Here is a 21,180-nt window from a genome sequence, read left to right as displayed (position 1 = left end):
ATCTTTCTGAACCTTAACTGGAATTACACTCTATTATTCACTGCTCCAAGGAAAATAAAATTCTAACCCATCTCAACCAACACAACACATTTCCACACTTTGAACGAAAATAAACAACTCTAGATTTTTGTGATCAGATAGATTATCTGAAAAGTAAGGTTAAAACGAAAGATTTGTGGTTGTTTACATTACACATGATCAACTCGTGCCAAAAACCAAAATAGGTTCTTGGTGTGGATGACGTCTGCTATTAGGTGCACTATGAGTAGACCCTGTTTAGAAACTGATTATAAAAGATATCGTAAGGAGCAGACAACAGTGATAACTGTGCCACAAATAGGAAGCGTATAGTCCTTTCTTTCGGGACATAAAAATGAAAAAAATCACTTTCTGGAAATTTGATTTGCTGCCATATGGTGCTGAATGATAACGGCAACATTGTAAAGTCAGTTTGAAGAGTTCCATAACGGACCATTTAACACACACAGGCTGGATCACACTAGGCAGTCATGAATACAGTACGCTGATACTTTCTGAGAAAGCAGCTGGTTTGCGCTTTGAAGCAGGAAGATGCTTCTAACCATGAAGGCAGGTAGAGAAACGGAGAAGCCGTCTAATGCTTCAAACAAATAGAAAACCACATCAGGCCTCAGCTACAATAAGGCTGGTGGGGTTACTTCTGCAGCTGTGCTCACGCTGTACTGTAACCCCGGAGGGCAACAGACATGTGGAGATGAAGCCAGTACTCGAGCATCACAGATCGTCATGCTCTGATACACTTAATCTTAAGATTTGGAGAATACCAAAGAACAACTGGCAAGCTGTGTTTGGTACGACAGGGACTCGTGATTTGCAGTACTTGTGAGATGCTAAATCCTAGCACCCCAAAGACGCCTCTGGGATTAACGCGCTGTAGTAAAAGCTTTCGGTAAACGGCTGCTTTTGACACTCAATTAGGCAGCGTGACTTATCCAAGGTGTGTGTGACTAGGATTGAACTGAAACCCTGACTGTAGGGCACAGATAACCAGCTTCTCAGAGGACTGGCAGTTCTCAATCTGCTTTACACTGCTGACGCAATGACAAAATAAGCAGGTCAATTAAAATAAAAATGTAAGACTTAGACATTAATCACTGGATATTTCCAAAACTTCTCCGCTTTTAGAAAAGCTGGAAAAAGTTTTTTTTAAAGTGCATTAACTGGCCCGCGGCTACACTATGGCCCTGCGGCGACTATGTTAATGAACTCAATGTCAATAAAATTCAAATTCCAGGAATTATCATGCACCATATTGAGCTAGTTCAATCAAATATGTTAAACCACCAAAGTAGGGTTCTTTCAATGGGCACTCATGCAAGAAATATATTTGTGACTGCAACAGGTCAGCTTCCGATCAGGAAAAAATGTTTACTGGACTGTCGTTCAATGTCACCATCCCAGGTGTGAAGATTCAGTGTAGAGGTACAATTGAAGATTAAATTCTTGCGCATGCATCCCACCAGACACCAATTCAGACATTGTGCCCGTGTCATAGTAACAGCGCCGCGTCAGATAGCGTCACTTTGTTTCATAAGTATTAATAGCAGGGACAGTCAATAAATCTCCTGGCTGGAATACAGCAGCAGGTTGGCAGGGTTAGTATTGTTATCATATAGATTAGGTTTTGGTGTAAGTGTTTGGGCATGAACAAATCCATCAATACACTTTTATAGCTATTACACTTAAAATGTCTTCAATGAATCCTAGCCATAAAATGAGACTCGCCAAGCTTTTTTAATAGTCCATGATGCAAAAGAAACTTTATACACATCTTGTGCTTAAACGCTACTGTATGTCAACACAGCATTGACAAAAAAAAACAAATATGCTATCATTCAGGTTTCTCAGTTGAGATTTTTGGAAAAGCACTACAAAACGGCAAAAACTGATAGCTCACAGGACACCATGAATAAACAAAAAGAACCAGGCACTTTCACTCAGAAACTATTAATCCATGCAACAGATTAGATCTAACAGACGTGTTCTTAAACATGCTACTAAAACACAAGGATGTATTTGGTAAATTTTCACATTTTGTACTTGGTTGTGAAATGCGTACAAAAAAATAAAAATACTGGAGTGAAACTGAAAGAAAACGCACACTATGTTCGAGAACGCCAATGAATCTCAATGCATTACACAATCTAGTTTGTCCAAAAAATGACTTTTCAAATTACAAATCCTACATTTCTGACAGGAAAGAATTGTATTCAGTAATTTTGAGGATAAAGTATTTCTGCCATGTTCATTTTACAAAAAAAAAAAAACTACTGATACTATAAGTTTAATTATAACTTGAATGAGTAAAATACTAGCAATCGGAAGTCCAGACTTTGTCTGCTTGTCAGTCATGCATTTATATTGAGTATTACTGGGGCGTTATGATTAAATTATTGAAATTGAAGATCGAGTATTGTACAGGAACAATTGCTTTGCAGAACCTGCACAGACATGGTCCTGTATTGCACGTTTTCCCATGTCAGAGCCCAGTGTAGGAAAGCAGAGAGAATTCAATAAATTCATGCCATAAGGGCCCAACAGATAAGCTCCTGCAAACGTGATTAATTCAACTCTATAGAGAAACAGCAAAAATATGCCGGAGGTCCTAAGAGGAAAAGTAAGCTAATCGTTTTCAGTAAATCCTCGAGCATGTTCTTTTTCTAAAAAAAAGATAAAAATAAAAATGCAAATTCCTCAATGCATTGACTGATTTGGTTTTATAAGAGACGTTATCTTTGCAACTGGTAAATCTGCTTACATAGCATGTTGGGCTCTCACCACATGGCTGCCAGTAAGCAAACCATGTGAATAACGTGTCGGTGGGGTTACAGATGCATTTGTGATTGGATCATTTAACAGATCTATTAATTCTGTTTTTTTTCAAACTTAGATGCGACAACATGAGGCCAGAAATTGTTCTAATTGTCAGCTGTCTGTAAATCCAATGAAGCAGTTGCATCACTGGGCAAAAAGGCATTCAGTTTTCCTACACTTGCTCTTATTCAGACTCACACAGGTCTGCATTTGTCCTTATACACTAACATGAAAGGACTGTATTTTTTGTTGCACATGCCAGGCTGGTTACAATATTCTGCAAAAATCTCTCCTAAAATACACACAGGAGACTGCCATATAAAAAATGTATCATAGCATCAAGAACTGTACGCTGTGCAAAATCATTGTATTGTCATAGCGTAGGCCTGAGAAATAAATCTGCAGTAGCAAGCCAGCCCTCCTACTCAGTCTTTGGGCTGTCCACTTTGGTATTTAAAATGAAAGATCACACAAGTTGCAAGTGAGTGTGGGTGGCAGCAATACTCAGCCAGTTACAACCTAGAGCCACCTGTACCTCTGCACCTCAGAGCCACCCCTCCTACAAAACCTATTTGTTCTCCAACTGCTTTTTCAAGCAATCTTTCATACACGAGAACTGCAAAACAAAACACTGTACAGAGCTATACACAGCAGTAAAGCAAGCTATACGGAGTTCAAAGAAAAAGTCAATTTGAGGAAGAGAAGGGAAGATTTCTGCTGAAACATATGACTTCTTAATTCCATTTGAAGATGAGTAGCAGCAGAAAACGACAGAAAATTTTGATGCACATGTTGCCCTCTATTTCACTCAGGCCACGACAACAAAGCACAGAGAACAGGTAGTCTCTCGCCAGGGACCTGCTACAAAAAAATACAAACATGTCTAGTTGTTCAAGTGTTAAGATTCATACACGGCACACAAGAGTTTAGTTCTGCACAGATAACAGATTGCCGTCAATCCTTTCACTTCTGCCATGGGGAAATGAAGTAACAAACCTTCCATCTTATAGCAGAAAATGCATAATGTGCTACAGAAAATAAAGCCCTGTAAAAGCACGGTAGATTTTGCTGAAGTTTAGAAAAATATACTAATGAGGAAGAAGGCTTTCTGGTGCGTAAACACAGCTGGTTCAAGAGCCCCATCCTCTTTAGAGATAACCAAGCCCTGCTGCTTTTTAAAAATATAATTTGTCATTCAGAGAGGATGCTAAAAGACCACTGGTGCCTGAAGTTCTAATGACTCTACAGAGCTGAATGGTCGCTACAGGGTAGTTGAGGAACACTCCCAAGGACTTGAACCTCCACAGAGCACAGAACAAAGCACCGCTAAAACCCTCCCAGCCCAGTTTTCTGAAAACTACCCAACATTTAAATAAAATTACTTAAAGACAACAAGGCCTGCAGTGAATGTGCAAAACCAATGGCAAAAGCAGACGCAGAACGAAATGGCAACAGTCAAAAGCAAAAAGTTTTGGTTATGCAAAAACTTTTTTTTTTAAAAAAGGGCTTGGCTGCTGTTTCCTTTTAGACAAAGGAAACAAAAATCACCTTGAAAAGTACGAAGCAGAAACCTTCTGATGCCGTTTGGGTCTTTTTGTTGTAAATAAAACCTAAACAGGAAATTACAAGCCTATTAACAGCTTTCAAATAAATGTCAAGTTACATGTGACGCTCCAGGCTAAGAGATTGGGGGAGCAAGCGTTCAGTACAGTACTGTTACACTGCCATAAACGCAGAGAGTTTAACTCAAAGTGCTCGGGGGCTGATTGAGAAGAAGCACGAGAAAGCCTGGATACATTACGCCACCCCCTTACTGGCTACCATGAAGCGTACTAATTAGTAACGTGGGTCAATGTCTTTGTCATCCATACTCCACAAAATACAGAGAAATTCTCCTTCACTGTATAACAAGATGCCAGTGAGCTAAACTCAAGCGCTATTAGTCACAAACTTGATTGCGCCTTTTCCTTGGGCTGTACTAACTGCCGTGTCAGTGTTCTTTGGGGTCTTCTTTTAATAAAAAAACCTAAATATTAATGGAAATAGGGAGTACAGCATCCCTCATTACACGCCACATAGTAACCTTGAAAGAGAAACTTCTGAAGAATTAAAGGGAATTTATCAGTTGACTTTAAAAATACATGAAAAAGACAGTATCATAAGTTTTGCTTCTGCCCCTCCTGATTACAATAAGTGTGGAAAGCTTTCTCTGAACAATTCTGTAAAAATCAGGTTCACAAATTTCTTTTCTGGTGTGCATTTTAAACTTTTAAACTACTGCTTCGGACTCTGAACGATCTCAGTACCTAAAATGTTCCATCTAGTCAGTATGTTTGTACACTCAATCAGCAAATGTCAAAAACGCCTTTCTCTGGCACAGACCTAATGTATGACTGACACAAGACACGCGGTGGGGGGTGGGGGGGGCGGATGAAGTTAGGAAAAATTCAACGGAAACATACAGTTATTATTGCATTGTCAACTTTTACCTATTTTAATAATTGTTGCTGCTGTACATCAGCCTCAGCACTAATACAGAAACTACTGCTCCATCGGTGGTCTGAGCTGGCAACATGTGATGGCCTTTTCATTCTCGAGCCACAGGAGAGACGGCGAGACAGCAGAAAATTGCACTCCTTCTGGCCTACATGGCAAGAATCCCAGAAGTCTCACTCTCAGGACGCGAAATGGAGCAGAGAGCATTCGTATCGCTCCGATACCTGAGCTCCTGCTCGGAAACCAGGAGTATTAAGATGCCTGGAAGTTACATTGATCTGAACATTGAACGTAGAAAAAAAAAAACAACAAAAAAAAAAGCATCTCTTCAATTTCCACCTGCTCAGCAATTTAGACTCCCTCAAGATTTCTACCGTAAGCTAAGTCACAGGCATGGTTTTGAAGCTGAAGGTTTTTCCAAATAAACAGCATGTTTAGTTGTTCCATTAAACAACCTGGACAGCTGTGGAAAAAAAGACTGAATCAGGCTCTTAAGGATGAATGGCTCCCCTCTCATCCTTTTTAAGGTTAAAGGTAGTTGCATCACCTAACAGGTGTTCTTGGCTAAAATTGCAGGCCATATCATTCCTGCTAGAAGGCTGGAAGCTGGGTTTCTCTTTGACGCCCTATACCAGAGGAATGATCAGCTCAGTTTCCTAGTGCATTTATTACCAGTGGTTATGAGCTGCTGTGGAACAGCACTTTAGCAAAGGGTCATCACACATGGCCCCGTGATTACAGAGGAGATTCACACCGCCCCAGGACCCCCTGCTTATTGATCTAATTAATGGCCAGGCCTTTTAAAGCAGCGCCTGTGGGATAAAAGACTGCAGCAATACTCTGTGACCTGGAGAGAGAGTTGACCCACCAGAGCTTGCGGTGTCCTCTCAGCCGAGAAGTGTTCCATCAGCAGGAAGAAATCACAGAGGACAAAGCCTCCCCATAACAAGACAACATTTTTTTTCTCCCTTAAACTGTAAAGCGTAAACTGCACATTTCCTTTTTTAACTTCTTGTTATTAATCTACAATCAGCCTAAAATACAAGGGCAGAAAAAAAAATCTGCACTATTTTTATGGGCTCACCTACATCCTACTCCCTCCTCACCCTACTCAGATAAAATACTTGCAAACATAAATAAAAAGCTTACCAGCAGCTTAAGTCAAGACCAGCACAGCTTTATGTTGATTAATGAAATATCAGAGTGCTGCAGTGTGCCAAAACACTCTAGCATATTCATTGTAGGCTGAAATGGATTAAAAGTACTTCAATGACATTATACGTCAGAATTCTAAATAATTCATGACAATACACAAAAGAGTAGCCATTCCAAGTCAAGGGATTTCATTTTCAAGCAGAAAATGAATCTAACAAGGATGGACTCCAAGTCTGTGAAGCCAAGTCACTACTGATTGATCTAAATTAATGATGTTGAACTCAGTACAGTGCCTCTACTTTGGCTTTTAAAGGACTCTGCCTGTCCTTTAAAAGAAAAACTAAATATGCACTGAGCATTGTTCCTGACTTCAAATAACTTCGAGCCCTGTTAAGAATTCTGTAGTGAAGTCTGTGAGAGTAGTGTCTTTAGGGCTCATCAGACCAGTAAAAAACAAAACTTTTAGCATTAAACTATGGAATTAGGAGAGAACAGAATAGTACAGCAATTCACTTTGCTTTCTTTTTAAACGGTCTTCATCTGCTGATAAGGTAACAGTCACCAACAGTACCTGAGGAGTTGAAAAGTTTGAGGTTTGTCACCTCAAACACATTGAGTTTTAGTTCTGTTCAACAGCCTACATTACATTCTCATTGTTTCCTGGCACCTGTGGTGCTTAAAACTCAGAACTCAAAACCTAATTCCGTTTTCTTACCTGTTTATACTCCTTGACTTGTAGGAGTGAAAAAAAAAACAGAAAACCCTTTCTTTCTAAGAAGGTCGTCATCAGTCGTCTGTACCATGACAGGCGGGCATTAGACAAATACTGAACATTTTCAAAAGGCTTTTTTTTTGCCTGCACCAACAGTTTCACACAACGTATGTAAGAGTTGCTTTTCGTACACTGCTTCAGCTGGCATGCACTTTGTGGCTGCACATTAACAGCACATGTTCGTAGACTTTAAACGCCCATAACAGGAAACGTCTAGACTCCAATAACTTAGCTGCTGACCCTACTGTGGTCAGTAAGCTTAAGATAATCGATGACACACAAGGAATAACGCATTATGTTGTTTTAACATTAAGTTGCCATAGCAGAACCGTCAGTCAGGACTGCATACTATAGTGATTCACAGGATTTAAACATCAGTTCCAGAACCCTTAAGAAGCATAGACTATAGGAAAAAAAGGACTTGTCTTTTTCAATTAAAAGGTCTGACAACTGATGGCTGACAAAACACACATCATTTAAATCCTCCATTTTGATAATTCTGCAGGTTCTCCAAGACAAGAGATTTTTTAGTCTTTCCCTTTAAAATACAAGTTACCAACTCATTGTCAGAGGTGATCCCCATGGTTATGGAAGCATTTTCAATAAAAATTGCCTTAAAATAATATCTCCAGAATTTCTTTCTAATGGGGAAGAAAAGAAAGTTTCAGTTTCTGTTGTTTTAATAGCTGCTGGGGCTGTTTTTTTTCCCAGAGCCCTAAAGAGTACAACAAAGACTAAAGACATTCTAACTAGCAGCCTCCTTTTCACTTTCATTTTTAACTACCATAAATTATTTAGAAAATTTGATTTTTTCAAATTATTTACAGAAGAGCAAAAATTATGCTGTCCTCTGTGACTGAATGAGAAATTAAAGCAGTTTAGGTAGTGTGCCGTTCAGCATGAAATCACTCATTTTTAGCTCACCATATCCTTTCTGTACGCGTGTACATTACGCCATCTTTAATGAGACTTGGCACAAGAAAAATTCATTAGATTGTATTACAGAAATCAATGCACTCAGTCCTTTGTGCTGTCAGAGATGCACCTCTTAAATGTAACTCAATGACACTAAATTAAGCTTATGACATAACGAGCCACTGGTTAAGGGTTCCTTAAAATTGAATAACAAACAAATAAAGGTAGGATAATGGACAGTTAATATAGCACAAGTCAGTTTTAAAGATATGAGTCACTCTGACAGTCTGCTCCATGCCTGCTTACAACGCTGAAATTTAAAACATTTATCACCAATGTGACAGTTAGCATCTACTTTTTCATGTTGTAATACCATGAGGTATCTAATGTATTCATGAGCGAACACAATCGCAGATGACACTGTCATATGGCTGGTTAAAACAGAAAGCAGGCATCAACTCACATACTATGGCCAATACAATTGCTGATTTCTTGTTCATATTTCTATGGTGAAATGTCCTGCTTTTACACATTCAAACTAATTACAAGTGACTTACAAACATTATATGCAACAATTTATATTGAATAATATTGTGCAAGTCATAGGATACTTAAGTGCAAAAGATTACTGGAGTATAAAACCAGTGGACTGTTTTCCCATTAATGTAATTGGTTTTAACGTCCATATACTTTACCAGGTGCAGGGGGGAATATCCACAAACGCACAACTTTCATCACACAGTTGTCTTTTAAAAACTGAGCAAGCAGCTATCAGCAGACTTCATTTAAAAAATTAAAAAGGATTATTTCTTCATAAGACAGCTGTGGTACTGGGGAAGTGTAGAAGGTGAGAAAAAAACATGCAGCTGAGCAGCCAAACTGTTTTATCAATTTCTGATTTACAAAAATCCCCCAAACTATACATTACAGTATGCAAATATCAAGCTAGCAAGCACGACAAAGGTTTTTCAAAAATATTTGAGAGACATTCTCAAGAGAAAATGGGTTACGAATAAAAAAAAACTTTCTGCATCTTCTTCAAAAGTTCTGAAATCGCATTTTGTCAGTGGATCGCTATCTTATTTTTGAGGACAAAAATCCAAAGGAGTCTGTTCCTCTCACTGGGAATTCAGGTCCATCTGTCGCTCGATCAATTGCGCAGTTCAATCACCCACTCCCCCCCTGCGGTGTTCTAATAGGCCATATAAGCCTCATATCCCCCCCCCCCCTTTCAACAACTTTCTGTTAACAGGACTATCAGCAGATATTTTCTCCTCAAACCCTTATGTGCAATTGTCACCAAAGGTCAGACCTAATGATACAATAGAAACACACAATAACGACACAACAGAAAGAAACAGCAAGACAACATGCCTTACAAAACAAAACGCTTTCCTGTATTTCAGAAGGGTGCTGCAAATCACTTAAACATAACGGGGAAGCAATTATATCGTTCAAACTCATTCATCGAGCCAACTCTAAAATCAAACCCCAAGACCTTTCTCAGAAGGGCCCCGCTACTGCTCTTGCGACATTGCTTTTAAATAGTACTGCGAGACGGCAAGACGAAATACCCAAGAACAAAGATTTCTTAACAGTTTCTGAAAAACTAAAATTGCTGCATACAGCTATGACCTTTAAGGATTTGTTCGGGCGTTGTCAAAGGGAAAAAAATAATAACGCGTCAAATGTCAAAAGACTGATTAATAATTAGTCTGCACAATGTAGCCCACTTGCAACTAATATGCAAATGCAGCAAGAATATATTTCCCCCCCATGTGCATATTTGACCTGCTCTAAGATACAATCTTATGATCAAATGTTTCCCCAACAATTCTCTATCAAATATGCTAAGCCATGTTGAGAGCTTTCAGAGAACAGCAAAATAAAGGAATCCAAGCTTCTTTGTACCCAATAGACTCACATATTGTGTTTGTGCTTTGTATTACCACCAGTGATTTTAACATGATTCATTTCCACAGATAATGTTAGTTCATCAGCATCGAATACTTTAATATCACACGCCTGACAAAATCGGCCACCCACACAAGTCACATAAAATATCACATATCTGGGAGATTCAAAAGCTAGTAGAAGACAATACTAAAAGCTCATTTGATTGTGCTTCTCCCTACAGCATAGTTTAAGGGTGACTGTTATAGCATGACTTCTTGTTTAAAACCTCACAGAGCTCAACACAAGATTGCACACATTTAAAAGACGCATATCTATTTTTTAGGCATTTTTTAAATTGCAGATCACGTCGTGAAATTTCACTCGTTTTGCCTTTACCCACATATGACGGACGGTGAAATTTTGTAGTGTTCAAGCTGGAACCACAAACGTGCGATACCGTAAACGTAATTAATTCACCCGTGAAAAAGACGTTCTGTCAATTATTTTACACTTACACTAACAGTGGGACACTGCAAAATGTTTCAACAAAGTAACAGAAGACAGAAGACAGAATTTGACAACTCATTATCTACATTTGAATGATAATGAGGTGTCAATAGAATTAATTAAACATAAAAAAATTAAAATATTTTTAAAGCCATTACAGTACTTCCTTATAAACAGGACGCAAACACCATAGGAGGGGTCTCTTTCCCCAGCTGCGCTCCTCCATACTAGGCTAGCTTGAGCTGTCCTGCCTGTTAAGATCCCAGTGGGAGGCCATTTAAAGCCAAATGAAACACTGGCTGTGTGAAGCACACATCCAGACCCGAGCCAGGACAGCTGCTCCCGGGGTGGAGATAACATACTCCGGGCACCCCTGACCTGCCTCTGTGGGCCCATACCGAAATGAGAGGGGATGAGCAAGACCATTTCTCACATATGTCCTGCCTGGACCCCCACCTGCCGTCCCCCACCCCCACAATCCAGAAGGGATGTTAAAAGGCTCCTCGCCATTAGCGAGATGCATGCAGTCTGCCAGTTGTGACTGTGTAAAGAAAATGCCGATTTGAACTGGTAATTGTTCATTTTCTCAATGTACTGGTTTGCTTTGTGCATGCTTTTTTCTGCCTAATTGTAAGAACAAATCCGAGATGCGTCTCCTCTTTCTAACAAATGTCTGCTTTTTGTTTTAAAATAACTAAAAACTTTGAAGAGTTACAATTCCTAAGACCTACAGTTGATAACCAGAGATTCAAATCAAATCAAAAATCCACTGCATCATTTTTAAAACAATAACAGTTAAGAGGTTAAATGTAACAACATGCATACTCTGACCGAATACAACCATTTGCATCAATATTAGCTTTATATTCAATAAAAGTCTAATTCCTTTCTTTCAGTGATTAATGTGAATCACAGGCTGAGCAATGCATTCACAGCATGTTGAAAACCAACATCAGCTGTTCACAAGGAACGATGTGGGCATGCCAACAAGAACTAATGAATTTGAACTCCATTAATTTCCTAACAGACCTTGCCCAAACCAGCTTTGGCATGGGATCTAATTTCAAAACGGAGATTCAGACCGCAACTTCATTAACATGACCCACATCATTCAGTAGCTCTGTCCCACTCAAGAGGCAGGGCTGTTTCTAAATGGACTGAAACAAATCACCAGCTGAAGATACAGTTCATGCTGGCCATCCATTTTCCTTGAATTTCATTTAAGCAAACAATCAGCAAAGACAATATGAACCAGAAAGAAATGACATCTCCAACGGGACTCTGCCTTAAAACGTTTGGTAGCATGCCATGCACATTGCCACAAAGAAGGTGTTTAAGGAAAGGAGAGTGAAGAACGGCACCAACTTTAGAATTCGAATCCCTCCGTAAAAGGCTACCAAATGAGACAGCACTGAAATCTTTAAGGTGCAAAAACAAATATTTAATAATGAGCCCAGTCAGAACATTTGTATAGGTTGAAACAAAAAAAGATACATAAATGAAAAACAGCCCCGAAAAAGAAAAAAAAAACTCCCTAAGGACATGAATCAAAAGTTATTTGCTCCAAGAAGTGATTTGCTATCACTTCAAATGTAGCGTGCCTAAAAAGACTGTTTAGGAGTGTCTGTCAGGAAACCGCTCTACCCCATTTTGTTAGTTTGCTTGGTTATTACGGAAAGTGTGATGGTCCAGAGCCCCTCCATAATTCACAGCACTTTGACTGGAGAAACCTGGCAGAGCTTACAGGCTCGGCATTAAACACGGTCATTCCTCCAGCACTCTTGTGAGTCCTGGTTTTATCAACATTTCAGAGAAAAGGGTCATGTGGTCAGTGTTCTGACATCTGACAGCCACAGGCTGTCACCCCTCGCACCCTCGCAGTGTCCACAGTCATGCAGTCTTGTGACCAATGTTCAGAGTTCACCTGTCCATGGTTAGTGCACAAAACCAGCTGGTGTTGAACAATGCTGCTTTGTAGGTGTGAAGTATACTGATAGAGGTTTAGGTTATTGTACTGGCCTAGACGTAGTTGGACAAAGGAAAAACAAGGGAGAACTTTAACAAAAAAACTATGCAGAAATAAAAAAAATGCTGATTTACAGCTTTCACAGAGTGCTTGTTTATGAAAACAATTTAAAAGCATTCTCTTGCATTGTTGATGATTTTCAAGCATTTTTCTGGGCACACTCCATAGGAACCATTTATCAAGTGGCTCCGCAATAACTCTCATTTTGGAAAGCTTAGAAGATTTGGGTTCTGCTTGATTTCAAAGCACAGAGGCATAGGTCCACTGATTCTCTTCTGGAAAACACATTTTACGCAGCTGAACTGTGCACAAGCATTCCTTGAGACCTGAGACATGTCCCAGCGATGAATGATAATGTGCTTTATTCTTTTGTGCCACAGTTTGATCATCTGTCTCAGGGAACAGTCCTGTTCCTGTGCTACATGACATCTGTCTTTGGGACCCCCCAAAAAAGATTAAGAACACTGCAAAGAAAGAAAATGGCCTTAAACATATAAAACAATACATGGAAAGCTGTGAAGTCAAAAACTTCAGAAACCCCTAGGGACTCCCCCAACTTGCAATTGTCTTTTCAAACACAGGCATAGCAATTGGTGTACAATTTAAAATACAATACTTTTTTAAAGATATGCATCTACAGTTTCACACATAATATATAAAAAGTAACTCGAAAGGTATAAAATCTGTAGTATAACAACATTCTGCGTCCCTTTTTCTCTCTCGATGTGATGAACATGACAGTAACTGGCAAAGACTACAGCTGCTGGTGTATTAGTGACAAAATTGCATTTGGACTGCAGTCTGACTCACTACCGTCTTGCCAGGGCCACCCAGAAAAAAACCCATAAAATAAGAATTGCTCAGGAAGTATAAAACATTGACATGTACTGAGGCCAAAAAACCCAGCTCTGTGTTTTCGTTCCCAGTTTGACCACACCAAAAATGTACAAAAAAAAACACAAACATACCAACAACACACTGTGTAGGTTAAGAGTCTGAATTCATAAGGGGTGAACGAAAGATTTATGTGACTAATTATCAACCTTTTGCAAGGAAACCCAGCAACTGCTAATGACTAATCCTGTGCTACAATAATTTAAATCTATGAACATTTCTATGAATGTTTTTTTCCTGAAAAATGTATCTCTATGCCAGTCTGACTTACAGAACTACTACTAACTTAGACACTATGGGACATGTGCTCTTTAAGTAGGCAGATAATTAGGTTTTTAAGTTTGACAGTCATTCCCCAATTGATAAAAAAACTAAATGCATGGATGACAGAAGGATACCATTATTCTGATGGTATAATTCTGGTCCATCTTGGTGAGGATGTAGCCAAATAACTAGAGATCTGCAATGTCTGGCTTGGCAATTTTTCAGACTTTAAAAAAATCAGAGTATTGATTTGACGGATCTCAATGTAAGAAATGTGCGATGGTAACAAAATTAAATGAGGAGCTCCTATCATCCACAAGAACTTCTATCTCAGCCTCCGCTTCCCTGCAGCTCAAAGCGCTTCACTGGTCTCAAGCGTACACCTCAAGACAGCAAAGAAAAAAACCTAAAAGGGATCAGAGGTCTAACTCACAGACAGTATAATACAGCAAAGCAGCTGTCTACTGATACTCAGCCCTAACCACCCACTGGAGAGAACAAGCCTGCATTTCATCATCTCCCTTATCCAACTAACAAGCTCATTACAAAACAATACTGCTGTTAGCACTCAGAGACCTAAATACTATCACAAGCTTCTTCGGCTGCAGTCTTGCAATAAAATTTCAATTATGCATCTTTAAAAGGTTCTAATATTCAGCATTTGTCTAATGTTTTTTTCATAGCCATCAGAAACCCACAAGGGATACAATATTAGCAAACATTTTACCATATGTGTTTTCTTCTGCAATGTCTTTTTTAATTCATTGGATTATGATGATCTCCATTCTCTCAAATGTCTAAAGCTACCGTACATCATCCAACATTAAAAAAAAAATAATGCCCTTTTAAAAGGTGAAAGTTTAAAGTACTCTTGTGGAAATACAGGAGCAAACCACCCAAAGAACAGTACGTTTCAAATCAAGGAAGACATTTACAGTAAATTAGGAAGTGTGTGCAAACACAGACACATGAAGTCAGAACTGTTCTCTGTGGGAGGCAGAGAGACTGCAATAATAACGAAGAGGTGGATGCCCATTGCACTGGACACACAGTGCAGCTCTATATACTGTTCTCCTGTCTTGGCAAGGAACATGACTTCAGTGCACCAGCAGTGCTTGTATTGGATCCAGGTGAATTAAATACGCCTTGTATCTTGGCCAAATCCTTTTAGTTGTCTGAGGCGGGTCCCGTCTACCTCCTGTCTGCGGGGCAACCCCTCCACGTTTCTGACAACATGCTCACTTTTAGGCCAGCTGCCTTTTCACACTACAGGCTGGGAAAGCAGTGTGTCCCAAGCTGTTTGTAAAATTGGCACATATTGAATATGGTTTCATTTGGCTTTCAATTAATGGGTAACCCAATCTATTGGAAAAACAGAATTAGCGGTCTGTGATCATTTCTCCTCTTGTACTCTTATCACCTTCAAGATTCCCCTTTCCTCTGACCGCTGCAGGAAAAGAAACACACGTTGCCCTCAGGTGTATAGCATATTCATCAAAAGGCTGTCTCCAGTACATGTTTTTTTTATTGCAATAATTTATCATCATCTCAAATTGTAGCAGTTTGGACAGCTGGGTATTTTACTGGAGCAATCTGAGTGCCACACCTGGGCTTCGAAAAAACAACCTTCCAGTTCCAAATACAGAGCCAAACTGGGCTGCAGAGTGGAATAGTTTGACTACAATACAAAAAGGATCACAACCAGCACAAGGATTGACTGCACAAGAAGTGCTCTAGCCATGTGCACTACCCTAAAGCACAAGTGTATTTCTACTGTAGCAGATCACCGTTTAAAAAAGGATAGAACAATCGTTACTAAGACAAGCACACAGAAAAAAGATGGACACACCGTCAAGTCTTCATAAACTGAAAGGGCAAAACATGCTTAATTAATTTACAAATACAGAAAGCTTTTAAAATACAATTAGGAAGTGGCTGTGATAGTTTTATTTCTGTACTCATGGAGCACAAAATAGCTCCCTGAAAACTTTATAAACTCTCAAGGAGATCAATGTTATTTAACTATGTCATTTGCAGGTATTGGCTCTGTAATATTCAGTATTTTTCTTATGCTTGCAGGTAGAAGAATAAATTACATTTAATAAGCTCCCAAAATTTCTTTATTGGATTTGACTATGTTGACAACTTTTATATGAGATTTTTTGTGTGGTTTGCACGATCACCTATCAAAGCTTGGCAGTGAAGTTAGTTCTGCATTGAAGCAAAAAGCAAAATCTGACAATGTTTGTGAAACCCTACGCCTTCTTTTGTCCTCTACCAACAAGGAGCTACATCCATCTTTTTGGATAAAAGAAGCTGAGATGCAGCAAATCTCATCCTGTAAATGATTTCACAATAACAGACACTTCCCAAACGTTTCTGTATTCGTTTTACTCGGGAAATGGGGTATAAAAATCAGCTTCAATTACAGCTTTGGGGATGTGTGGGAGAATAATGTCACAGAGTCATGGTAATCATTCACAACATCCCAAAGAAGGAAGGTTGATTAAAGACTGATCTGAATCATGTGTTTAGACAAACCTTCAGGCCATTAACTGCCCACATCCACCCTTAATAATAACTTATCATGCACCACAATCTGCCTGTGCTGCATACAGACTAAAAGGAATATTGTATGTGAACAATCTGGTATTCACAGTGTGTGTGAAAACTAAAGACCCAGGGACCACTAACACAGCTTCGGAAAATGGCTCCAGTTTAGACACGGGTAAACATTTTAGCAAAGAGCAACACAGTCGTTTTAATGTGGTCAATCTGATAAAAATACATATACACCCCTGAGATGCCTACAGAAAACAGTGGATCTCAGAAGACCCACGTTCATTGAAATGCTTGTGATAGTCAAATTGCAAAGCATCTGCTGACATTAGACAACGCAAAGCATTCCCCCTTCATTTTCTAGAGAAGCTTGAAGAAGTCTTTATAGCTGGAAGTACAACTTAAAGCCTGCATTAACAGTGAACGAAAGCAGACCCTGGAGGAACACTGCCTGCCAACAGCTTCTGCCTTTTATTTTTTTTTATTCGGTGGTACTGTGAAAGTACATGTGAAAGGCATAGGGTCAGACCATAAAGGTCAAAAATACTGTGCCACTGTAACAGATCGTGACTTTAACTTAGATGTAATTAAACTAATGAGCCTATTTTTCTAATGTTTATAATGAAATCATTGCCTGAAAGCATTAGCATTTGGTAGCAACTTAGTGGTTAGTGGAGGCTGCACATACAAACGTGAGATGTGGACTCCATCAGGAATACAGCGTAACCTTACAGCATCCAAAGTGCTACAAATAAACCGGTAGTTTCCTTTCCTCCTGTTGACTGGAATGTCACAAACAGTCTCTTTAGCTATTTGAGAAGTAAAGTTAAACCTCAGATTCTACTGCAGAATTTTACAATAGAGCCTCCTTTTCTATCCATTATGGCTTTTTCGGCTTGACAAAGAAAAAATAGTGAGAAATAAAAAGTTCTCTGTGAGCTATACATGTTAAATAAGGTCTTCTAAGGCACAAGTACATTAACAAAGCTGTTGTGGCAAAGCACATACAAAACCACAGGAGTTCTTTCAGTCAGCTGCTGGCCACAGGATGCTGTCAGTGAACCCATTCAAACGAGCAGTGAAACAAGCTCAGATGGGAATCCTAAATGTCAGCACCAAGAACTCAAGAACATTCTCCTTATCCTACCACAAGCAGGGTCTCCTGCTAGTTTCATTTTCAACACATGATCATGAAGCAGAGGAAACCATAAGTGTGGAAAAATATTGCACATCTGCATTTTAAATGATGAGCTTGTAATCTGATGGAAAAAAGTCTCAACAGCTACAGTATATTTTTACTCATGTTATTTATGACTTTTGAATATTTTACCACAGGATCTCGAAAGGCTTTCAAAACCCGACTTAATATTAAAAATAAACGACTAAAAGAAACTGTATAGTGTTTTTCATTCTAAAGGATTTCACAACACTTTACATATAATGAATTCAACCCAATTTGCCACCCAAGTGTACCACCTACATGGATGATACATGGCGGCCGTTATTGTGCCAACAGGCCCACTACACAACTGATCTGGCAGGAAAGTGAGAAACTGCATCATGAACTGAACTAAGGGGGAACTTTTAAGTAGAACACATTGTACAAGTCCAGAGTAGAAGTGAGCCAGGATGCTGAACATTAACACTGCTCTTACAAACAGTTCCATGTGATCTTTGATGTTGAACTGAGGACCCGATCACTATGCCATCTAATCTGGATGGTGAATCTAAGAATGGTGTCCTCATTCAACACAAAATGCAGCTGCAGTGTGGACATTCTGGCCTGAAGGGACCAGGGACACCACGAGGTGTGACACAAGCACTCGGGACTCCTCCCAAAATGGACTTCTCAACCAGTCTCAGGGCCACACAATTTTTCCTTTTCTATGTCCAACCAAAATTGGCCAGAATACCGTTGGGAGGAGTGAGGAAACTTCGGGTTCTGGATTCATAGCTAGAAGGTTATGAGTGTAAATCTCAGACCCCACTCCTGTCCCCTTGAGGAAGGTTACTTTGCAAATCTAAACTGCCTGGATTAACACTTAATAATTAATCAATTACTAACAGTAATAACTGCACCCTTGAGCTCCTGTAAAGATGTAGTGGCGGAGTCTTTGTTCCTATCCATTGACCTTTTTGCCTTCTTCCTCTCCTGTTACATTCCACTTTAACAAGCATGATCCATTACTATATTCCCTTGCTTGACAGCCTTACAGATCCATTGTATTACATCCTAAAGGCAATTTGGTGCAGAACTGAATGCATAGTAGGTAGTCCTGTAATACTGCAAGTCACTGGGAGTCTGTGTTTGCCGAGAAGCAAGATCAAAATAATCTCACAACTGAAACCACAGGAAAGTGGTGTCTACAGTTCTCTTCAATTGCCAATAGTTTGCCAGTAGTCCACATCAGAAAAACCACATCATTTAGTACAACTCTACAGACCCAGATTTGCGAAACTGCCCAAAAGATGCATAAAAAAGGTTTGCAATACCTTGATGAAGGACCTTAAATTAAATTCCTTTAACATGCATGGAAACAGATTCCCAGGAATAACACACAACAACAGATACTGTGTGAATGCACACTTCAGTATAATTTACATGCACTGACGATGGAACAGATGCTGGACAAAAGCCAGGAAGACCTACGCCATGGCCTACAGCTCTTCCCATGCACAATTCAACATTTTTCAGACCACAAGAATACTGTCTTCACACAGCTGAGTTTACTGACTGCAAACACACTGACAGGACCAACTGGAAAGCTTCTGTGAAGCAGGACAGTAACAGGTTTTAATGCACTATCCTCACATAAGCAGGGCTATATAACTAATAAAAGTTAATTTTTTACCACTGGGAGTGTGAGAGAACCGTGTAAATGACAGGACAACACGATAGATGTGGGGAAAAATGTGGAAAACATTTACAAATTCTGAACAAGTACTCAAAGAACCTAAATGTGTCATTGATACGGTTAAAACATATTTCCTATAATACCAGACAAAAAACTGACCGTGCTTCTTATGCATTTTTTCAAAGTACTTCTTTGAGTTAGCAACTGGATCAATATTGATTTTATTCAACGTTTTTCCTTTCCAAAATAAAATCTAAACAAATGCAAATGGATTTTCACATATACAGCTATACAACAACATAAAAGCAATGTAAGAATGAAACAAGTGAAAAATCCTTTATATGGCTTGTGTCATTAAAGGTCTGGATTAGCCAACCACATCTCATGTGTTTCAGCTAAACTAAAAAATTCAGTCAGATTTCTTGAACGCATTTTGTGGCCTGTAACAAAAATCAGGATGTCTAGGCTAAAAGCCAGTTTCTTTTTTCCAGTTAAAAACACTACTACTGGGAACAGAGACTCAAAGGATCTAAAGATTTCTTTTTTTTCCCCCCTATTTAATTTTCTGTCCTAAAAAGGCACCGACATAAGCCCCAAGACCCAGCTCTCATCAAACAGCACATCCTTCTGAAGAAACTGCAACATTTCTGAAGCCCGGCAAAGGCAGGAGAAGGAACAATGACATAAGCAAGGCCTTCTTTGATACTGGTTGCTAGGGTGAACCCCCGATTTGTCACCACGGAACATTCTTTTCAGCTGTGTGTGTGCTGGCGCACGTTTTCCCTCGCACAGGAAAGACATCCCTTGATTCTTCAGCCGTTTGTCATTTCTCCTAAACTGCGTTACTCAGCCTGAAGTGAGCAAGAAAACCCTTTACCCCCTAACCTCTGTGGCTGACTGAGAGCTTAGGAGCCAAGTGTGTTTCTCAAATAACCCTCATTGGGTTTCCGAACAGCGCTGTGCTTTTGGCAACAGAGTGCTTTTGTTTGCACACCAGATGGCCTTGGTTAGCAACACCTTTTATTTACTAATTCATCCAAACTTCAGCTGGCAATACCCCTTGGGAATGAACAAGTTCATTGAATACTAAGTCTCTGGAAACGCCGGATCAGCCCAGCATAAGCGCCTGGTGTAAGAATTGACCCTTGGGAGCACAGAAAGCAGTTCCTAGAAATATCAAGCCACGTGAATCTAAAAGTAATTGGATGTCTGCAGACCAAGCAAAAAAGTTGACCATTATTTGTCTTAACAGCTGTGTCATAGGGTTAGCCTCCACCATGAAAACCCGTGTCATACAGCTTAATGTCAAAGGGATTATTTTTAACAAACAAGTTAGACAGTAAACTAAGCACAGTAACCATCTTTCTGAAAAATATGATACTGTACTTTGTAGCTTAGCTGAGTCTCCAATGAATTCATACAAGTAATAAGTAATCCATTGATCAAACAAGCACTTTAAGACACTTATCATTAAACTGGAGAGAAAATCATTAAATGAACACAGCAGACATCAGGGACATGAGACCAACTACCACAGCTCTCTGCAAACAGGCTTCAGCCACGTCTTTTTGGTATCTGCTCCACAAACAGATTTGATCCTGTGAAATTCATTTAAAAACCTTAAATACAATATCATCCATTCAACACACTTCTGCGATGCAATGCAGGAAAAATCTAAATTATATTAAATGTGTTGCTGTTTTTTAATAAGCAATTCAATGCATCCTTTATTTCTCGTTAAAAATTCTGAGAGCTCATATGCAGCCTTTCAAAAGTAAAAGAGTTCTTTCAAGCAGTGCCTAATTAAAAGGCAAAATTATGAAGTAAAGAATGATCTCTGTGAAAAGACTATTGTTGGGCTCCATAGAATAAGACAAAAATATTCTTAGTGGTTAAAAGGCTCCAATCATAGGTATGTCTGGAGTAGTCCTAAATCAGGAAAGATTTTGTTCCATCCTTTTGTGCTTAAAAAAAACTAACAAATATAT

General features: G+C 39.2%; 1 protein-coding gene across 2 annotated transcripts in view; it reads right to left on the bottom strand.

Moving 5' to 3' along the window:
• cblb (Cbl proto-oncogene B, E3 ubiquitin protein ligase) overlaps nt 1-21,180 on the bottom strand; it is a 79,104-nt gene that overhangs the window by 41,707 nt on the left and 16,217 nt on the right. The gene's annotated exons all lie outside the window — the stretch shown is intronic.

The sequence above is a fragment of the Atractosteus spatula genome, chromosome 7 (assembly GCF_055471065.1).
Source record: "Atractosteus spatula isolate fAtrSpa1 chromosome 7, fAtrSpa1.hap1, whole genome shotgun sequence".
Lineage (NCBI taxonomy): Eukaryota > Metazoa > Chordata > Actinopteri > Semionotiformes > Lepisosteidae > Atractosteus > Atractosteus spatula.
The sequence above is the reverse complement of the archived record's forward strand: the minus strand, read 5'-3'. Positions and strand labels throughout refer to the sequence as shown.